Source organism: Danio rerio, chromosome 24 (assembly GCF_049306965.1).
Source record: "Danio rerio strain Tuebingen ecotype United States chromosome 24, GRCz12tu, whole genome shotgun sequence".
NCBI lineage: Eukaryota > Metazoa > Chordata > Actinopteri > Cypriniformes > Danionidae > Danio > Danio rerio.
This window is the reverse complement of record NC_133199.1, coordinates 28810889-28830000: the sequence shown is the minus strand read 5'-3', so window position 1 is coordinate 28830000 and position 19112 is coordinate 28810889. Positions and strand designations below refer to the sequence as shown.

The 19112-nt window shown below is 38.3% G+C and overlaps 1 long non-coding RNA gene across 1 annotated transcript in view; it reads left to right on the top strand.

The window, feature by feature from the left end:
- The window catches only part of LOC141380706 (uncharacterized), a 64053-nt gene extending 50209 nt beyond the window's left edge, over positions 1-13844 (top strand). The window contains exons 2-3 of the long non-coding RNA XR_012399403.1: positions 60-103; positions 12358-13844. This is a non-coding gene — a long non-coding RNA (uncharacterized lncRNA). The remainder of the gene's footprint in view (positions 1-59; positions 104-12357) is intronic.
- Positions 13845-19112: the final 5268 nt, after the last annotated feature.

Sequence of the window (19112 nt, the reverse complement as noted above, 5' to 3'; positions counted from 1 at the left end):
CAACTGGGATATTATAAGTTCATGTTGATTTTTCTTATCTTTGATATTGTTTTTCCCAGAAGAGTGTGTCATCTTGAAGACTGCAATGGATTCTGCTGTTCAGGTGAAGTTCACCATGCACTTCTTTTAATGACAAATATGCAGTATTCCAAAATAAGCATCATTTGCACTAAAAAAGGGCATGATTGTTTTGAAAGGTACAACCTGAATGGAACTTCAGCACAATTCCAGCATTTATAGCATAGGGTGGTTGGTGTATATGACACAGATATACTATACATCTGCACTGTTGTTTTTAAGTTTGTCAATTTGAAATAAAAAATGTCAGCATGAACATTAAGACTGCAATCAGAAAATTTTGGATGATATTTCACATCTAATGTTATAAACCTAATCAAATTGGGATATAGAATAGCAATATCACACAAGTATATTGTGTGCGATATGGCTCCCAGTGTCACTTTAGAGCTAGTATTTAAATGATTTTCAAGCATAATATCTGAAGTGATGAAAAAACATTGGTGATTTTGCTTACATTTTAAGATTTTAATGCTGAACGCCATGAAATGCCTTCAGTCTACAGCAGGGGTTTTCAAAGTGTGAGGCGCGCCTCCCCTGGGGGGCGCCAGAGCATGTCAGGGGAGGCGCGGGAAGAAATATAATACAATAAAAATATAATTATTAAGTTTAATTATTATATGTATTTTTTATTATATTTAAACGTTTTAATTAAACAAAGCAAAAAAATAATACGTCAAATATAAGAAAACCTTTTTTACCCAGAAGGCCATAGCTGTGAATTCGCTTCTGTTTGGCAAGCCCGCCAATACAGGTATATGCCTGCTAATACAATGGGTCGGTTTCTGAGACCCCCCGATTCAAAGCCCTTTGGCCGCCGGGAAGGAGGCGGAGAACCGACGCAGTTTTTAAAATGATTTATTAATAACAGTGACGGCAGCTCCTCACGGAGGTTGCCGTCTAAACCAAAACAAACGGACAGCAGCTCCTCACGGAGACTGCCGTCAAACTGAAAGCAAAAGTAAAATATGTCCGGCCCGGTCCTCTCTCGGCTTCCTCTGCCCTTGTTCCTCCTTTTATTATCCAGAGCTCCATCCGTGGGATCCGAGTCAGGTGCGCACCGCAGATCCACTTACGCGGTGGCCTCACTACGTTCCCACGGCTCTCGGCCACGCTCCCTCGCCACAAAAGCCTTCAAGTTCAGGGCTTAAACCCAAAAGACGACGACATGATGATCAGTATTTGAGTTTAGGATTTACGTGGACAGGACCAGCTGATGAACCACGTCCTTTATGTGTGGTTTGTCAAAATATTTTGGCTAATGACAGCATGAGACCCGCTAAACTTCGACTGTTTTGACTGGGATGGACAGTTCTTGGATCTTTTCTATTCATATTGAACCATCATCCTAGTTTTAAAAACGTTATATTAAAATACTTGTTATTACTCTAAATAATTGCACTTTCATGCAAATGATGATAAAAGTGAGTTAACAGTCTGACATCTGTCTGTGTCTTTATATATATATATATATATATATATATATATATATATATATATATATATATATAAATGTGTGTGTGTGTGTGTGTGTGTGTGTGTGTGTGTGTGTGTGTGTGTGTGTGTGTGTGTGTGTGTGTGTGTGTGTGTGTTTGGGAGGAGGGGGGCGCCAATGGATAAGTTGTGTCAAAAGGGAGGCCCACTGTCTTAGACTTTGAAAAACCCTGGTCTACAGAGACTGAGTTCTGCTCAATGACAGGATTAATGGCTGTCTCTTAGAAATAATAAATATTTAAGGTAGGCACTAGTCTTATAAATAAACTGAATAGTTATAATCTAAACAACTACATCCTTGACTAAAAAAAGCCTCAAAAGTACATTATGTTGCCCAACAGCAGCAATTTTTGTCAATCTGTCGAGTGTCCTCTGCTTGTCACTCTATGTGGGAGAAGGATTACACAAGGGTAAAGGGTGAGGAGGCGGTACGAGTGCTGTTATTTGCAGAATACCACACGGCTATCAGCCAATCAGATTCAAGAACCAAACAGAACTGTTGTGTAAATTTGAATATTAAACTGCAAGAAGACTTTTTAAATATGAAGTTCTGCATGTCTTTGTGAATGAATGATGTTATTTGGTTTACTATATTGCAGTTCTTTTGTTTGAGAGAAATTGCTGTCATATTATGTTCTTACACAAATGACAGATACGTTCTCACAATAACTAAAGTATAGTAAAAAGCCAAAGTAATAGTTCACTTTAGAGGATATTACGACAGAAGTATTTCTATACAGAAAAAAATAATAGTGGATAAACTATAAAAGTATAATAAGTTTTATTTCTTAAAGAACATTTTAAACTTTTATAAGAAACAAAACATTTATTAGTTTCTACAAGTGCAGCTGTATAAATTGTAAGATGTATTGGTACAATAGTGAATATCTAAAAATGTCAAGGTAACTCATTTGTTCTGTTTGAAGTTATCCTAAGGAGTAAAAGAGCAGATTTGACTGAATTCACAGAAAGGTAATCTAAGGTCTAAAATGCTGAGAGCAGGTTGGTGAAGGCCAAAGAGTTAAACCTTGCATTCATTGCAATAGAAGCCGGTCATTTTGAATTTGTGAATATATATTTACATTTCACTAACTTAGTCAAGACACCCGCACAAGAGGCACATGAAAGGATTGGATATTGCAGAGAAGTTCAATAGACAATGCTGCTGGAATTGATCCTCAGTTCAGTGCTGAACAGAGCAAGGATCTCGACAAGTCTTAATGTTTGAGGGTGTAATCACACTAGGAAAACCCATTAGTTCATTTGCTTTGGTCCGCACCAAAGACAATGTTGATTTTTTTTTTTTTTTTGTGGTGGTTCACTTTCTGATTTTTGCAAGTAAACCAGTAACTGCACCAGTAACTGCAGTTGTGGAATATTCACATCAGACATAAGGATCCACACCAGAGGTGGAAACAATAGAGAGTTTGATTCAGCCAAAACAAACAAGACAGCTGTGAATACATTCTAGTCATGATGCTGGAATTTCTGTATGAATCGGTAGTGAAATTTTATAACGTCCATTTCCTATTAACATTTAAGCGCTGTTGAATGCATTCGAAAACGCCGATAAGATCATGGGTGTATATGATCAGACATAAGAGCGATCCGCCGATGAATCAACTGATCTTCACGATTTTAAAACGCCCCAGTCTTGTCATCGATCCCAGTTGTAAGAGCAACAAATAATAACTTGAATTATAGTTGATCACTTGGAAAAGTGGCAGAAGGTAGATTTTTCCAATGAATCATCTGTTGAACTGCATCCCAATCATCACAAATATAGCAGAAGACCTAATGAAACCTGCATGGACACAAGATTCTTACAGAAATCAGTCAAGTTTGGTGAACAAAAAATCATGGTTTGCGGTTACATTGAGTATGGAAGCGTGTGAGAGATCTGCAGAGTGGATGGCAACTTCAACAGCCTGAGGTATCAAGACATTTGTGCTGCCCATTACATTACAAACCACAGGAGAGGGCAAATTCTTCAGCAGGATAGCGCTACATCTCATACTTCAGCCTCCATATCAAAGTTCCTGAAAGCAAAGAAGGTCAAGGTGCTCCAGGATTGGCCAGCCGAGTCACCAGACACAAACATTATTGAATATGTCTGGGGTAAGATGAAGGAGAAGGCATTGAAGATGAATCCAAAGAATCTTGATGAGCTCTGGGAGTCCTGCAAGAACACTTTCTTTGCCATTTCAGATGACTTTATTATTAAGTTATTTGAGTCATTGCAGAGATGTTTGAATGCAGTCCTACAAGCTCATAGGAGTCATACACAATAATAATTCATTTTCCACTGCACCATGACTTTATATTCTATACTGTACATTACTTCTGTTAAGTGACAAGACTTTTGTCTAAGTAAAGTCAGACCTTACTGTCCTAATTAAATAGTTAAAAATCAAAGCATGATCATGTTTTATTTTGGTAAAACAAGTGTAATCTAGAGACCTTTGCCTTTTATATAAGCCACTTCTGATACAAATGATCAACTCAACAGAAGTCAAGTTATTATTTGAGATTCCTAAAACTTGGATAGGCCACAAAACTTTTATCAAGAAGTGTACACCCTAAGAGAATTTGGATTGAAAGCTTTTGTGCTGACCAAACCTTCATCAGCAGAAATAATCAAAAGGCTTGACTAACATTTGTGGAGGAGCATGTACAGCACGAGGATCTGGGACTTGGTCTAATGGACTGAAGGGTAAAATTATGTTCATCCATTATTGATATTTTTTTCTCTAATTTTGATCTTCGTTGTACTTGTTTACAATTCCATGATTTTTATTGATAAATTAAATTGATTAAATTGATCAAATTGATTTTTTACCATTTAAATTATATCAGAATGAAAACAGACAAATAGTATTTGCTTTTTCTCATACTTGAAGGCTTCAATGTTAAAGAGACAGATGACCCGAGGACTTCATTCTACATTTTGGCTGTATATAAAGATGTCAGTGCTGTTGACTAAAAAGTATGATTGATTCTTATGCTGAACTCAAAGTCTTCTTGTGAGGGCTACTCATGTCATGTCATGTCAAATCATTTCTCCATCAAGCTGAGAAGTTGTTGTCAGGCCCAGCAAATCATGAGGCCAAAAGTGTCAGAAAAAGGTAAAAGACAGGGATCTTACACTGTCTGTGACAAGTACTCAGAACTGGATGAGTTAGATGAAACCAGAAAAGGACAAGTGCAATGGAGCATAGCAGAATATCTGTGCCTCCTCATCATCTCAAGGTGATTCAACAACAAAGGCCAGCAGTAAAGAACATAAAACGTGGAAACTAAAGGTCTTCAGTCACATTACGTTTATTTAATTTAGCTTCCTCCAGTTTGAGTTGATAAAATGTGAATGATGTTCAATCGACAACAATTTGTAGAAATTAGTGTCTGAAAATACTGTAAAAATGACCTTTATCTGCATTTATTTTTATTTAATACAATGTTATTTATTTGCATTTACTTATAGCAGCTTTATCAAAAATATAACTTTTTTTAATTATACAGGGATTATTATTATTATTATAGGTTTAAAGTTAGTTACATTATGTTTTCATATTGAAATAATTATTAGGTTATTCAATATGATCATTTGTCCAACTGCTTTTCAACAAAAATTTTAATAAGCCAATCACATGGCAGCAACTAAATGCATTTAGGCAAGTAGACATGGTCAAGAAAATCTGCTGCAGTTCAAACCGAGCATCAGAATGAGGAAAAAAGGTGATGTAAGTGACTTTGAACGTGACATGGTTGTTAATGCCAGACGGGCTGGTCTGAGTATTTCAGAAACTGCTGATCTACTGGGATTTTCACAAACAACCAACTCTAGGGTTTACAGAGAATAGTCTAAAAAAGAGACAATATCCAGTAAGCGGCAGTTCTGTGTGCAAAAATGCCTTGTTAATATCAGAGGAGAATGGACAGATTAGTTTAAGCTGAAAGAAAGGTAACAGTAATTCAAATGACCACTTATTACAACCAAAGTATACAAAAGAGGACCTCTGAACGCACAACTCGTCCAACTTTGATGACAGCATGGATCCATCCTGCCGTGTATCAATGGTTCAGACTGGTGGTGGTGGTATAATGGTGTCGGGCATATTTTCCTGGCACATTTTGGGCCAGCTAGTACCAATTGAGCATCGTGTCAACACCGCACCATCCAACCCAAGCTCATTCTGAAAATGTAGTCCCGCGGACGTTTCTGGAGACAGCGGAATACGTCCCGGGGGTACATATGGCCGCGTTTATTTTTTTTAAGCGAACGCTGCGGGGCGGTGTGACGCTGTTCCCTTTCGCGCTTGCCTTACCTCCTTGTGGAGGGCTTCCCCGCTGCAACCCATTTGTCCACTCAGCTCAGCGTGTACGTCGGCAGGCTCGAGATGCGGAGAGGGGTCGACCACGGTGACCGGTTTCGAAGCCGCGGAAGAGCAGTTCCAGCTATCAGGTAAGACAAAAACAGAATCCCAAAAATTAAGTGAACGAATTTCGTGACAGGGTGAGAACGCGGCAAAATCCGTAAACGCGGTGGAATAAAAAAAAAAAATCAGGGCTTTTATTTTTTTGGACAGCATTTGTGAACTGTTGCTCGGGTTTAGGGAAGCGAGCGGGCGGGCGGCCGGGTCGATCGGTAAAATCGGTTGGGTTCAGGGAAGGAGGAGGACGAGTCGGCCGATTGGCCGGTCGCGCAGTCAATCATCCGGTCAGTCGGACAGCGGCCTCCGGCGGGTTCACGCGAGAACTGAGCACAAGAGGCGTCTGAGGTGCGAAAAAGCACGCAACAGCGGCCTCTCGCGGATTCGCGAAAACAAAAACTGCAGCCGTACGTACCCGCTGGGACGCATTCCGCGGTCTCCAGAAACGTCCGCGGGACTACGTTTCCACAATGTGCCTGGGTTGGCACCATCCCTTTATGACCACAGTGTACCCATCTTTTGATGGCTACTTCCAGCAGGATAATGGGGCATGTCATAAAGAGCGAATCTTAGACTGGTTTCTTGAAAGTGACAAGAGTTGAGTTCACTGTACTCAAATGGCCTCCACGGTCACCAGATCTCAATCCAATGGACCACCTTTGGGGGTGTGTTGGAACAGGAGATTCACATCATGGATACGCAGCCGACAAATCTGCAGAAAATGTGTGATGCCATCATTTCAATAAAGACCAACATCTCTGAGAAATATTTCCAGTACCTTGTTGAATCTATGCCACCAAAGATTAAGGCAGTTCTGAAGACAAAAGGTGGTCCAACCAGTAAGGTGTACCTAAAAAAGTGGTCGGTGAGTGCAATTTATTCATGTATAAATGCACTGAATTACATGAACAAGTTCTGCAGTAATGGAAAAATGTTTTGACATTTGGATAATATTCCATAAATTGCTAAGAATGGAGAGCTGGGTATTGTTAGTATAAAAGCTGTGACCTAGATTTAACCGCTGCTTTTTAAAAAAAAAAAAAGATAAAAAATACAGTGACAAATCCCTGCTGCGTAAACAATTGAAAAGAACAGCGCTTTAAATAGCAAGATAGGAGCTCAGCATTCATGACTGAAACCTCTAATGCTGCATATTGTTTTCATATTAGCTGTAAATAATACATTTCTTAATGAACCGACCTGTGGGAGGCAGAACAAAAGATACATTTCAGCACTTCTGTACGACACACTGTTCACTCTTTGAATCTAAATCAAGTCAATCTTTGTTCCTTCTCAATTAGGCAAGTCTTCCCAAAATATCCATCAATATAACAAAGCTTCCTATTGCAGGATAACAAGCTTCAAGCTATCAACAGAAAATTTAATTAGGGCCGGAAATGCGGTATATTTCAAAGTGGCAAATCGAAGATGCTTGTATGAGCTAAGGACATCACTCTCTGAATCAATAATTAAAGGGATAGTTCACCCCAAAATTAGTATTTGCTGCTCATGTGCTCACTCTCAGGCCATAAAAGTGTGTAGGTGATCTTTTTTCTTGAGTAGAACATTAAATATGATTTTTTTAATGATTTTTTTTTCTAAAACTGATGGTTGGTGTGTTATAAAATGCAAGTCATTGGCTAACAGCACTTTGAGAGACAAAAAACATATTGATATAAGTGATATATTGAGTCTTTTAAAGCAAGTTGATTGGTCTGTCTAAGAAATGGATCATTATTTACATTATTTGCGAGCCATCAGACAAACCGGGAAGTCCGTCTAATTTTTTTCTTTAAACCGGTTCCTTTGGAAAGTTTGTTTCTGGTTGAAATAACTAATTCACCACCAAAAATGGCCATGAAAAATTGGGTTTTTGTACTCCAGCTGTAGTCACTGCATGGTGTCAAGTGCCTTTCACACGGGACACAGGAAGCAATGTGCTATGAAACCCAATGATATCAAAATAGATAAATTCAATCATTGTCCTTCGGCTTAGTTCCTTATTTATCAGGGGTTTCCACAGCGGAATGAACCATCAACTATTCCGACATACATTTTACGCAGCAGGTGCCCTTCTAGCCACAACCCATTACTGGGAAACACATATACACACTCATTCACACATGCACTTAAACTTTGGCTTTAATCTAATTCAGTCTTTGGACTGTGGGGGAAACCTGAGCACCCAGAGGAAACCCACACAAACAAGGGGAGAACATGCAAACTCCATAAAGAAATACCAACTGACCCAGTCTGGACTCAAACCAGCACCCTTTTTGCTGTGATGCAACAGTGCTAACAACTGACACACTGTGCCAACACAAAACTGTTAGGGACATTCAAACTAGACGCAGAAAGCACTGTGGTATGAAACTCACTGATATCAAATTAGGTCAATATTCCACTCTATAAATATTTCACTCATGTATACGTAAACTATCTATACATGAAACACATGTCCTTGCCGGAAATGTAAAGTTCACCCAAATAATGCATAGACTGCACATTTATATGTAGTATACTTTTTCCTGCTGTCCTGGCAACGCTGATACAGTATAATGATATCTTTGACACATTCACTGTCAATAAAGTGTTACGGTCAGTAATATGTGGTTATCTTACTGACTTGTGTTTTTAAATCAGTATAATCCAAAATACTGGGTTAAATATAAAAAGTTTCAAAAAAATTTCTTTATTATTGTTTAATAAAATAATTATTATAAAACAGTTTTTCCAGAATTTTTGGTTTCATCACAGAAGTTTAATTTCAGTGCATTCCTAAATGAAATGATTATGTTTAACGTGTATGAAGTATTTATAATGGAAATAAACTAGCATCTTTGTCAACTCTCCATTTTACAAAAAACACAAAAAATCTGAGTTTGAACCTTTTTTCAGTTCAAAAATGTTGAAACCACTGGAACAAGGAATGAGATGGCAAAAAAGGGCATTATGGGATATAAATTTCAGTATATTGGCTCATTATGAGTCAAGTCATCTGTCGCCATATCTGAAAGTAAGTTTTGATTGGGTAACCTGTAGATGTGCTCGGTCATTCTGCAAACTGTTTCAGACAGATTAGGTTGATTTGGTGAACAATTGTAGAAGAATGTTTCGTTTGTGAAAGTGAGGTGGTGAATTAAAGCTAAACTTGTTGCAAGTAATGTTCAGTTTCTTCCACAGTGTGACTGTTTTACTTCATCAAGTCTCAAGTTTTTCATCAGGACCTACTGCTTTTAATTTTGTTTTGCCTGTATGCCGTTTTTGTGAATCTCTCGTGTGTCAGCAGCCATTGACCTGCGTTTTATGAATCACCAATGGCCACAGTTTCTTAAGAATCTTTATTACCACTGTTCTACTAAATTAAAAAGTCACCTGCATCATGAATTGTCTGAGGGTAAGTAAATAACCAGCACATTTGAATTTTCGCATAAACTATCCTATTAAGCCTGCTGATATTTAGCTGCTGCTTGCCGCCGTGTGAGATTTGGTTTGTCAGTGCTGATCCAGTTGGATTGAGAGTTTCATGTCCTGAGGGGTGAAATCTCCGCTCTGTGTCTGACCTCATCTGCTCCGCTTGTCCGCCAAGAGCTCCTTGTATTTAAAGAGACCTCTTAGTGGACTAAATGAAATTTCCAAATAGAGCTGATTTTGCATGCACCTGATGGGGACAGTCGCAACAGAAACATGATTTGGGAGCTCTGGGTTTATATTATAACTTTCCACTGGTTGAACTGTAATCCTGGGTGACATTTAGGTACCCATGAGCAATTGGATTTTAACAAGCTTATTAAAACTTATAGGGTACAGCGGATGAATTCAGACATGTCTGTCAGACAATAAAGTCTCTGCTGTGTTTGCATTATAATTCATTTCAGATTAAAGACTAGTGCGGGTCTTATGGTGCCTGCAGTGCAGTGTGAAACCAGCGGACAATTTGCTATCCCATAAGCTTGTTGGAGCTGCATGGAACATTCATTCATTCATTTTCCTTTGGCTTAGTCTCTGATTTATCAGAGGTTGCCATAGCAGAATGAACCGCCAACTATTCTGAAATATGTTTTCACAACCGACGTCTGTCCAGGTGCAACCCTGTACTGGGAAACACCCATACACACTCTTATTCACACACATACATACACACTATGGCCAATTTAGTTAATTCAATTGACCAAACCTGCATGTCTTTGGACTGCAGGGGAAATCGGAGCACCCGAAGGAAACTCATGTGAACACAGGGAAAACATGCAAACTCCACACAGAAATGCAAACTGGTCTTGCTGAGACTCGAATTAGCAACAGTTAACCACTAAGCCACTGTGCCACCCCTGAAGGGAACATCAAATAATAAAAAATCTTTATCTCTTTATCAAATTTAGTATTTACTGTTCTCTAAAAGAATTCAGGCAACTGTTTCACGCAACTTTGGATCTCATGTTGGTTTACAGTTCATGAAAACATAAATTATAATTAAAAGTTTTTTTAGTTTGTTTTTTAATAAATTTTTCTTAGATAATGCAGATGAATATCTAAAACAGAGCATTAACATAAAGGTAGAACAATACAAAATAAATAAACACAAAAAATAAACGTCATATAAATAAAGTAAGTAAACCAAATCAAAACACATACAAGAAAAAAGGGGTGGGGGGATGCTAATATCATAGCTTTAATTATTATTTTGTCTTGTTATATGTTTGCTAGCATTGTGGGTTGCAGAAATTCCGTAATTTTTTCCCATTTCTCAAAATAAATTTCAATCCTTCCATGTAAACTGAGAGTTTTTCAAAAGCTGCAACTCGTCCTAACTTTGAAATCCACTTGAAGATCGGAGGTCTACTGGAAGATTTCCTGTTTTTAACAATCCCCCGTCTGCCTAGCTTGATAAAGCTCTGTATCCACTGGGATTCAGCTTTATTCTTGTGACTTAAGGGACAGAAGTCACAAAGTATGTATAAGGTTGGGCAAAATTCTATGATAAAAATACATTTTTGTAAGCTGTTTGGACAAAACTGTGTGCAAGTATAGTGTGTCCACAGTCATATTGGAGTGATAGAAAAAGTTTCTCTTTTTTTTTCTTGACATTAAAATAGGATCCAAATCTCTCACAGTTTGAGGCCGACTGCAACGTGATGTAAAAATGTGGTTTTCCGCAACCACCGAATTGACTGACAGCCCCGTATTAGCTTATAGTATAGTATAGTATAGCATAGCATAGTATAGTATAGTAACGCGTACAATCATATCCACAAGACAGGACATTTGCAAAGCAACTAGGATTAAAAGATCTGTTCAGCTCACTGTGATCATCTGCAACTCAAGTTTTACAAGTTTAAAACATTTTTAAAACAGTGCATGTTTGTAATAAATACAGTAAAATCGCTGCGTAATTAATCACCACACTATAGTCATACCTGTCAACATTGGGATGTAAAAATAAGGGATAAGTGTCCGTGTCAGTGTCCACATTCATTCTGCTTCAAATCGTGTGTACAGAATCTATTTGGGAATCAGAGTCTATTTATTACTATGGAGCGCATCTGACAGTCACACAAGTTTTGAGGATTGCATTGGAGGGGCGATGGCACCTGTAATGGAAAGGAAAGGAATTCTGCTATTATTACATTTTATTTCAAAGTGTTTTGATGTCTAAATAAAATGAAAGCACAGAATAGATTCACATTTAAGAGCAAGGGGCGTCCACTGGTGGTTTGGCAGTATGGCTTGTGTATAGGGAGGATCGACTCTTTAATGTTTATTGCCCTTCATAGAACGATTAAAATACGGGAGATATAAGGGAAAACCTCTATGGGATGATAGCTGGAAAATACAGGAGATTCCCGGTAAAAAATGGGAGGGTTGACAGATATGCGCATAGTGTAAGTATGAAAGAATATGTTTAAATCCCGGTTTGTGGACTTAAATCAGGTTTATTTTGTACTTTATAACGAAAGTGTGTGTGACGTGAAAGCGACATGCATCACATCGATACAGACAGGTGAGACAGGACTATGGCTCTGACATGCACATGGGAATGGTGGGCGGGGAGAACCCAGCTCATTAATTTGTATAAATAATTTCTATTTTTATGTTGTGCGTTTAAAATATCATTTAAATATACCTGGCATTTTTTTTATCTGTTTCACAAATTTACATTTTAGTGGGTATCTTCTCTAAATCATGGTAAAAATAGGCATATTTTCCCTCAACAATTAAATACGATTTTACAAGGCATTCTATTAAAACTTCTTGTAAAAACCCTCATTTATTATGGTCCACAACCCATAACAATCTTTCATTTAATATCAGTATGTTGTCTCCAAACATCTGAGTGTGCTGTTTTTTTTTTCTCCAGACCCCATTAATATGCATCTGAAAATCCAGAGGGAGCCAATATTCCGAGTTTTCTGAATTCAATTAAAGACACCAATTCATATCAGCAAACACCCCCATTGAGAAGACAGATGAGCCCCATTCTATTGAGTCAGAGCCCAGTCTATTTGGAGCAGGAGATCAGCAGGCACTCTGAGCCCTTTTAAACTCGTTTATAGTTGCGACAACCTTTTATTGATATCCCCTAGCAGTTGACCAGAATAGACTATATCTGCTGATGACGCTGCGCAGCTTAACAGCATCATTGTTAACAGCGCTGCCGTAATCCGATGCAATTACAGGAATGAAAGTGAAGAGTCTTTTGGCGACACGAGGTACAAATGAGGTGAGGACTCGAATGAACTTTTGAGTGTTGCGCTTATCAAGAGCAAGATTTAATGGTTCACTAACTCTCTGAAGTGGGTCGGCTTTTTGTCGTGAGGGCCGCTGGTAAACAAAGCGACGCATCATATTCTTTATGAGTCTTATTAGCCAACAGACACCAGTGCGTTGGGCCTGTGGCACTTCCTATGTTTGGTCACATAGCGTGTTTTGTGATCCACCTACAGACGTTGATTTGAAACTGTAGTGACATCGATGACCACAAGCGAATTTTTGGCGAATTTTACAGCGAGGTGGTACGTTGGATTTGTGTCACAAAGCAGCCACATGTCATGATGGGACTTGACACCAGGCCTGAAGGGGGAAGAGGGAAAATTGCTCTGCTTTATTTTTTTGCAGGGAAACACTTAAGCTTTTGACCTTATCATTTGTTTGAACGCTTTTACAATCAATCATAATCAAAACACCTACGCGGCGAAGCGGAAAAACAATAAGTATTCGGTCTGAAACATCAATGCATGCTTCATAAATGTGTTTTGTCCAACTTTCTTAAGATCACACAGACGGCTGAGGTACCTGAATATAATAATAATTAATTTTCAGAGTGAATCACCGGCGTAAATTTGACTGGATTAGGGACTAGGTGCTTTGAGGGGCTCAAAATAGAACCAAGATGTCTGCCGCGCTTCTTCATCTGTCAGCTTTATCGTAGATGGATGCAGTCATTATCCATAATAACGTTATTCTTGGGATGAATCCACTCTTCTTGTTAGCCGTCTGCCTTTTTCCCCTGAGCCTTCCCCATCCCACATATCAGAAATGTAATGGCACTTTCCACAAATACGGTGCAAATTGGTGCCCTACGACTTTTGTTTTAAATGTTAGATGAATAAATTACATGCTTTTATTGTAGGAACTAATGGTCATGTTAGAGCATTCATTTTTAGCTTAACATCACATATTTGTTTCCCTTACTAAAATGGTGGTTTTTGTGCAGTCCCGTTTTTTACTTTTGGATTTTACCCAATTGTTAAAATCACACAGCAATGATGTAATTTTGACCTGTTTTGTTTTATATAAAAGAATAGCCATAAAACAGCTCATACACTAATGTCATAAAATCTATCCTATTCATTTGAGATGTTAATGATTATTATTTGGTGTAGTATGAAACATCAAATACTCAAAAAAATTGGTGTAGGATTTATTTTTAAATTATTAATTCATTTATTCATTCATTGACATTTTGCTTAATCCCTGATTTATCAGGTTTGCCACAGCTGAATGAACCTCCAAATACGCTTATGTTGTACGCATAAGCCAGAGTACATACATACACCCACCTCTTTCGTTAACACAGACACTCATACACAACAGCCAATTTAGTTCTTTCAATTAACCTATACTGCATGTTTTTTGACTGTGGTGGAAACCAGAGCACCTGGAGGACACAAACTCCACACAGAAATGCCAACTGGCCCAGTCGAGACTGGAACCAGTGACTTTCTTGCTGTGAGGCGACAAAAAAAAGGGTATCCCAATTTTGGTTCTTGCAACACATTTAAAAAAAAAATTGGAACAGTAAAGCATTTACCACTCTGAAATGTTGGAGACATCTCGGGACTGCAGGCAGGCCAGTTAAGTACCTGTATCCTTTTCCTCCACAGCCAGGACTTTGTAATGTGTGCAGAATGTGGTTTTGCATTGTCTTGTTGAAATATGCAAGCATCCTTGAAAATGAAGGCTGCATATTGAGCTCCAAAATCTCTTTGTACTTTTTTATGTACTTTTCAGCAATAATGGTGTCATCACAGAAGTGCAAGTTACCTTTGCCAAGGTCACTGACAAGACCCCATACCATGACATATCCTGGCTTCAGGACTTATTGCAGGTAACAGTCTGGACGATCCTTTTCTTCTTTGGTTTGGAGCACACAATGTCCATTTCTCCCTAAAAATACCTGAAATACTGATTCATCTGACCACAGTTCATGTTTCTACTGTGTGATGGTCCATCCCAGAAGCCTCAAATCCCAGAGAAGACAACGGCGCTAGTGGACACTGTTAACCTAGGGCTTCCTTTTCAGACAGTACAGTTTTAACTGGCTTTTGTGGATGTAACTACATGTTGCTCCTGACAAAATAGCCCTGAATCCATGTGGTGATATCGCTTACATATGAATGGCAATTTTTGATGCGGTGCCACTTGAGGGATCGGAGATCAGGGTTGTTCAGCTTAGGCTTGCATTCTTGTCCTTTACACACTGAAATTTTCCCAGAGTTCTTGAATATTTTATTTATGTTATGCACAGTTGAAGGTGAAAATCTAAATGTTCCCCTATCTTTTTTTGAGAAATATTGTTTTTAAACATTTCAATAATTTTCTCATTTATTTGTTGACAAACTGGCAATCCTCTGCCCATCTTTACTCCTAGAGGACTAGACCTTTTTTGGATGCTGCTTTTGTACCAAATCATAATTACAATCACCTGTTGATATCACCTGTTTCAAATCACATCATTATTTAACCAATTGACTTGATTAGTTCTAAATTGCTTCTGTCACAACTTTCTTTGAAATGTGTTGCAGATCTGAATGACAGTAAAAGATGTATATTTACAAATCAAATAAAGATGCCCAGACAAAACATGATTTTTTGTGTTCATGTTGTCTACAATGAATGCAATTTAACGTAAATTTGGAAATCACTACTTTCTTTTTTTTTATTTGAGTTTTCCACAATGTTCCATACAGTCAAGGTGGATACAGTTGCGTGACTGGCCTGCCTGCAGTCCCGACCTGTCTCCAATAGAGAATTGATGCACAAAATGCAACAACAAAGAAATGTGTTGCAAGAATAAAAATTTAAATACATGGAAACTTACTGATAAGCAGGTTATAGATTTTTTTTATATAAACGAATAATATTTTTATTAAAATATTTATTTTTTCTATTTTGTTTTTGTAATCCCCTTAACTGAAGCCTAAAAGTACAATGCAATGCTATGATCTAAGCTGGTTGGTTTGCATGGCTTATAACACTTTATTAAAGACCTTCTAAAAATCCTTATGGACAATTGAAATGGAAAATACTTTCAGAACCAGCATGGCTGAAAATGCGGCCAGACACTAATGTGCAATTATATTGAAATAAATAATAAACTTTTTAAATAGTAGAATATTTACTTAGGCATTGCCATCATCCAACAATCACAAAATAAGCACCCCTTTTCTTAAACAATTAGTTTGTCAATAGCAGAAATATCTATTTTAGACTTACATTTGTATCCTGTTTATTAAAAGTGGCTTATAATTTTGCACATTTTTAGTAATAATGTTTTTATAAAAAAAACCACATGACTGCAGCAATTCAAAAACTTCCATTCAGAACTGTTTGGGAAACATGTAACCTTCACTTTATTTACAAATGTTAGCATGTATTGTCTAGAAGCTGATTGGGATGCAAATCTGATTGGCATTCTGAAAGCAGGTGTGAAAGGGCTCGAGCCAAGTGTTCCAGCTTTTAGCCTCCCTCATGGCCAGAGCAGAGCGAGAGGTGGGGGTTTTGGGGGGGAGGACAGCACTTGACAGCAGCAACTGCGAGAGTGACGTGGTCCTGCCGCTGCGCATCTGTAATCACTGCGACCCAGAGCTCTGTCTGTGCTGTCTGGATAAGTGACACCCTCACTAGAACACTGGCCGAAGTTCACCACGCCTGTGTGGCTGCAACAACTGAACAACCCGCAGTTAAGTGTGACATATCTGACATCGATTTTAAGGAGGGAACAACCTGGACTGGCAAGCAAGGAATTGATTAGTGCAGTTACACCCGTTTAAAATGCATCTTTGGTAATTAGAGATGATTATGCAAACGGGCAAGGATCAAGAATGTAACTAAACATTCGAAACCAGTCAGTGAAATGCTAAATTAGCCAAGCAAGCTGCTTTTAAGTAAAGATTATGGATTCACAACAGAAAACAAGACAAGTGTTATTATTTCGTTTGAATTATTGCATGAATTATTCAATAACTTGTTAAAGGCAATGACTTTTTCTGACAGTACTTTAAATGGGTATTTGGAGAATTCAAATGCCACAGAATGCATTTATACAATGTTAAACTGTACTCTCATATCTAAAGAGATAGTATGTAGCTTAGGAACATGCAAAAATTATACATGAACAGTTTTGCAGGTCCATGTCCAACTATAAGAATTGGTCTTATATTATTTGACCATATTTGGGACAGTCATGAATAATAATGAGGTCTGCTCTGGTTCCAACTGCTCAAGACAGTATCTGACAAACTCTCACACATATATACAGTGTGATGTGTTCTGAAATAATCATTTGTCATTTGTCAAAAAATTTGAAAAAAAATAAGTTTCCCAGTAATGGGTTGCGGCTGAAAGGGCAACCATTGTGTAAAACACATGCTATAGATAGCGGTTCATTGCGTTGTGGCAAAAATAAGGGATTAGCCGAGGCAAAATAAATGAACAAATTAAGTAGATTCCTTGTGAAATTACAGAGTTTTCAACTATTGTTGAAGACGTTTATTTTAGCTAGGAGTAATATATCTTTAGGCCAGTAGAGTAGTTTGCTCCTGAGTTGTGTTGTGTTTAGGGACTCAGTTTTAGGTACCAGCCATCAACCAGAGGATGGAGGATGCTTTGAAGATGTTTACATTTTGTCATGGGTTTTGTGATTGTAGATGTGTACTGTTATATTAAATAAGCAAAATGGAGTCCTACAAGACAAAATCACTCACAAATTTGGTAGTTGTACATATCGAGATGTCGAGAACACTGACAAAGACAAAGGTGACCGATAAATAACTTAAGTATTTTACGTTTTGGCAGTTTTGTGGCTAATTCGTACTAATTCGTATGAGTTCAGTTGTACGAAATTGTACGATTTTAAAAAGGAGGCGTGGTACCTAACCCCACCCCTAAACCCAACTATCATTGGGGGATGAGCAAATCGTACTAAATGGTACGAATTAGATTGTACGAATTCATACGAATTAGCCACTAAATGAAAAAGTTATGAATTGCCGTGAGATTGTGTTGAAATACCACATTAAATACCACATTAGCATTTGCTTTCTGTACATAAAATACACTGAGGTGCATCTGAAATCGCATACTTCCCTACTATATAGTACGCTACAAACAGTATGTGAGCTGAGTAGTATGTCCGAATTTATAGAATTCGAAAAGCAGTATGTGATAAGTACCCGGATGACGTATTACTTCCAGCGAGATTCTGAAGTGCGCATCGGATGGACACTACACTATCCCAGGATGCATCGTGACAGACGTCATTGAATGGGAGTGAAGTGACGCAACTGACAGAACTGACAAAATGGTGGCTGTAGTTGTACGTCTGAATTACAGTCATACTACTGACATAGAACACACTTTCCCTACAGCCGAGTAGTATGTTTAAATTAAAACGCAGTACGCACTGAGTAGTAGACGATTTTGGACGCAGCCATGGTGTTTTATGCCGAGTTCAGACTGCATGATTTTCAAACTAGTCGTGTCACAGATGTTTCCACACTGCATGACTATCTGGGCTAGCGTTTCGTCGCTGCTTTGTTTACACTGCAAAATGGTTCGGCGACATGGACGTTCACATTGCATGACTTTACTATAGGGAGATTCGCCGACAACTTTGTCCAAACTACGTCTCACAGCCAAAAACATGTAGTATATCTTTTGTTATTAACTACATAACGAGAAAGAAGCCTTTAATGGGGTAGAACATGTACATGTTTGCTAACCCTGGTTTAAAGGGAATTAGCCATTTCTCCTCAACGTTGATAATAAACTAATTTCTTTCTGTATGAAACGTCAAACAGACACGGTTGCTCCTGAGTCCTGTCAAACCTCCACTAGTTTTCCCTCCATTTCGTGGGTCCAAATAAACCGAAAAAGACAGCTTTTAACTTCTCCCCCAGCCTCCCGCTGGCCTGCAGCAGGTACACACACGCACACACAAGTGAATGCTGCTCTCTCATTGGCTGTAGGCGATCGCTGATGTTATTTTCAGTCAAAACTCAATTCACACGGCGTGATTGGAATCGCCGACAGCTCCAGATATTTAGCATGCCAAATATCTCACAGGCATCGGCGACTCATCGGCGATTCTCTCAGATCGCGTCTTTGATCGTTCATACTGTGTGACTGTCACTCACGTGCACGAGCAGCGATTTGACTGTGATTTCAGGCATTTGTCGGCGATTTCTCAAAACCTGTCGGCGAGCCAAAATCGGGGCTAAAATCACGCAGTCTGAACTAGGCATTAGTGAAACAGTGAAAGAAAGGTTTTAGGACAGCACTTTTTTTTTTTTTTTGCAAAAATTCTAAACAAGTTTTACTACAAAAAAAAAC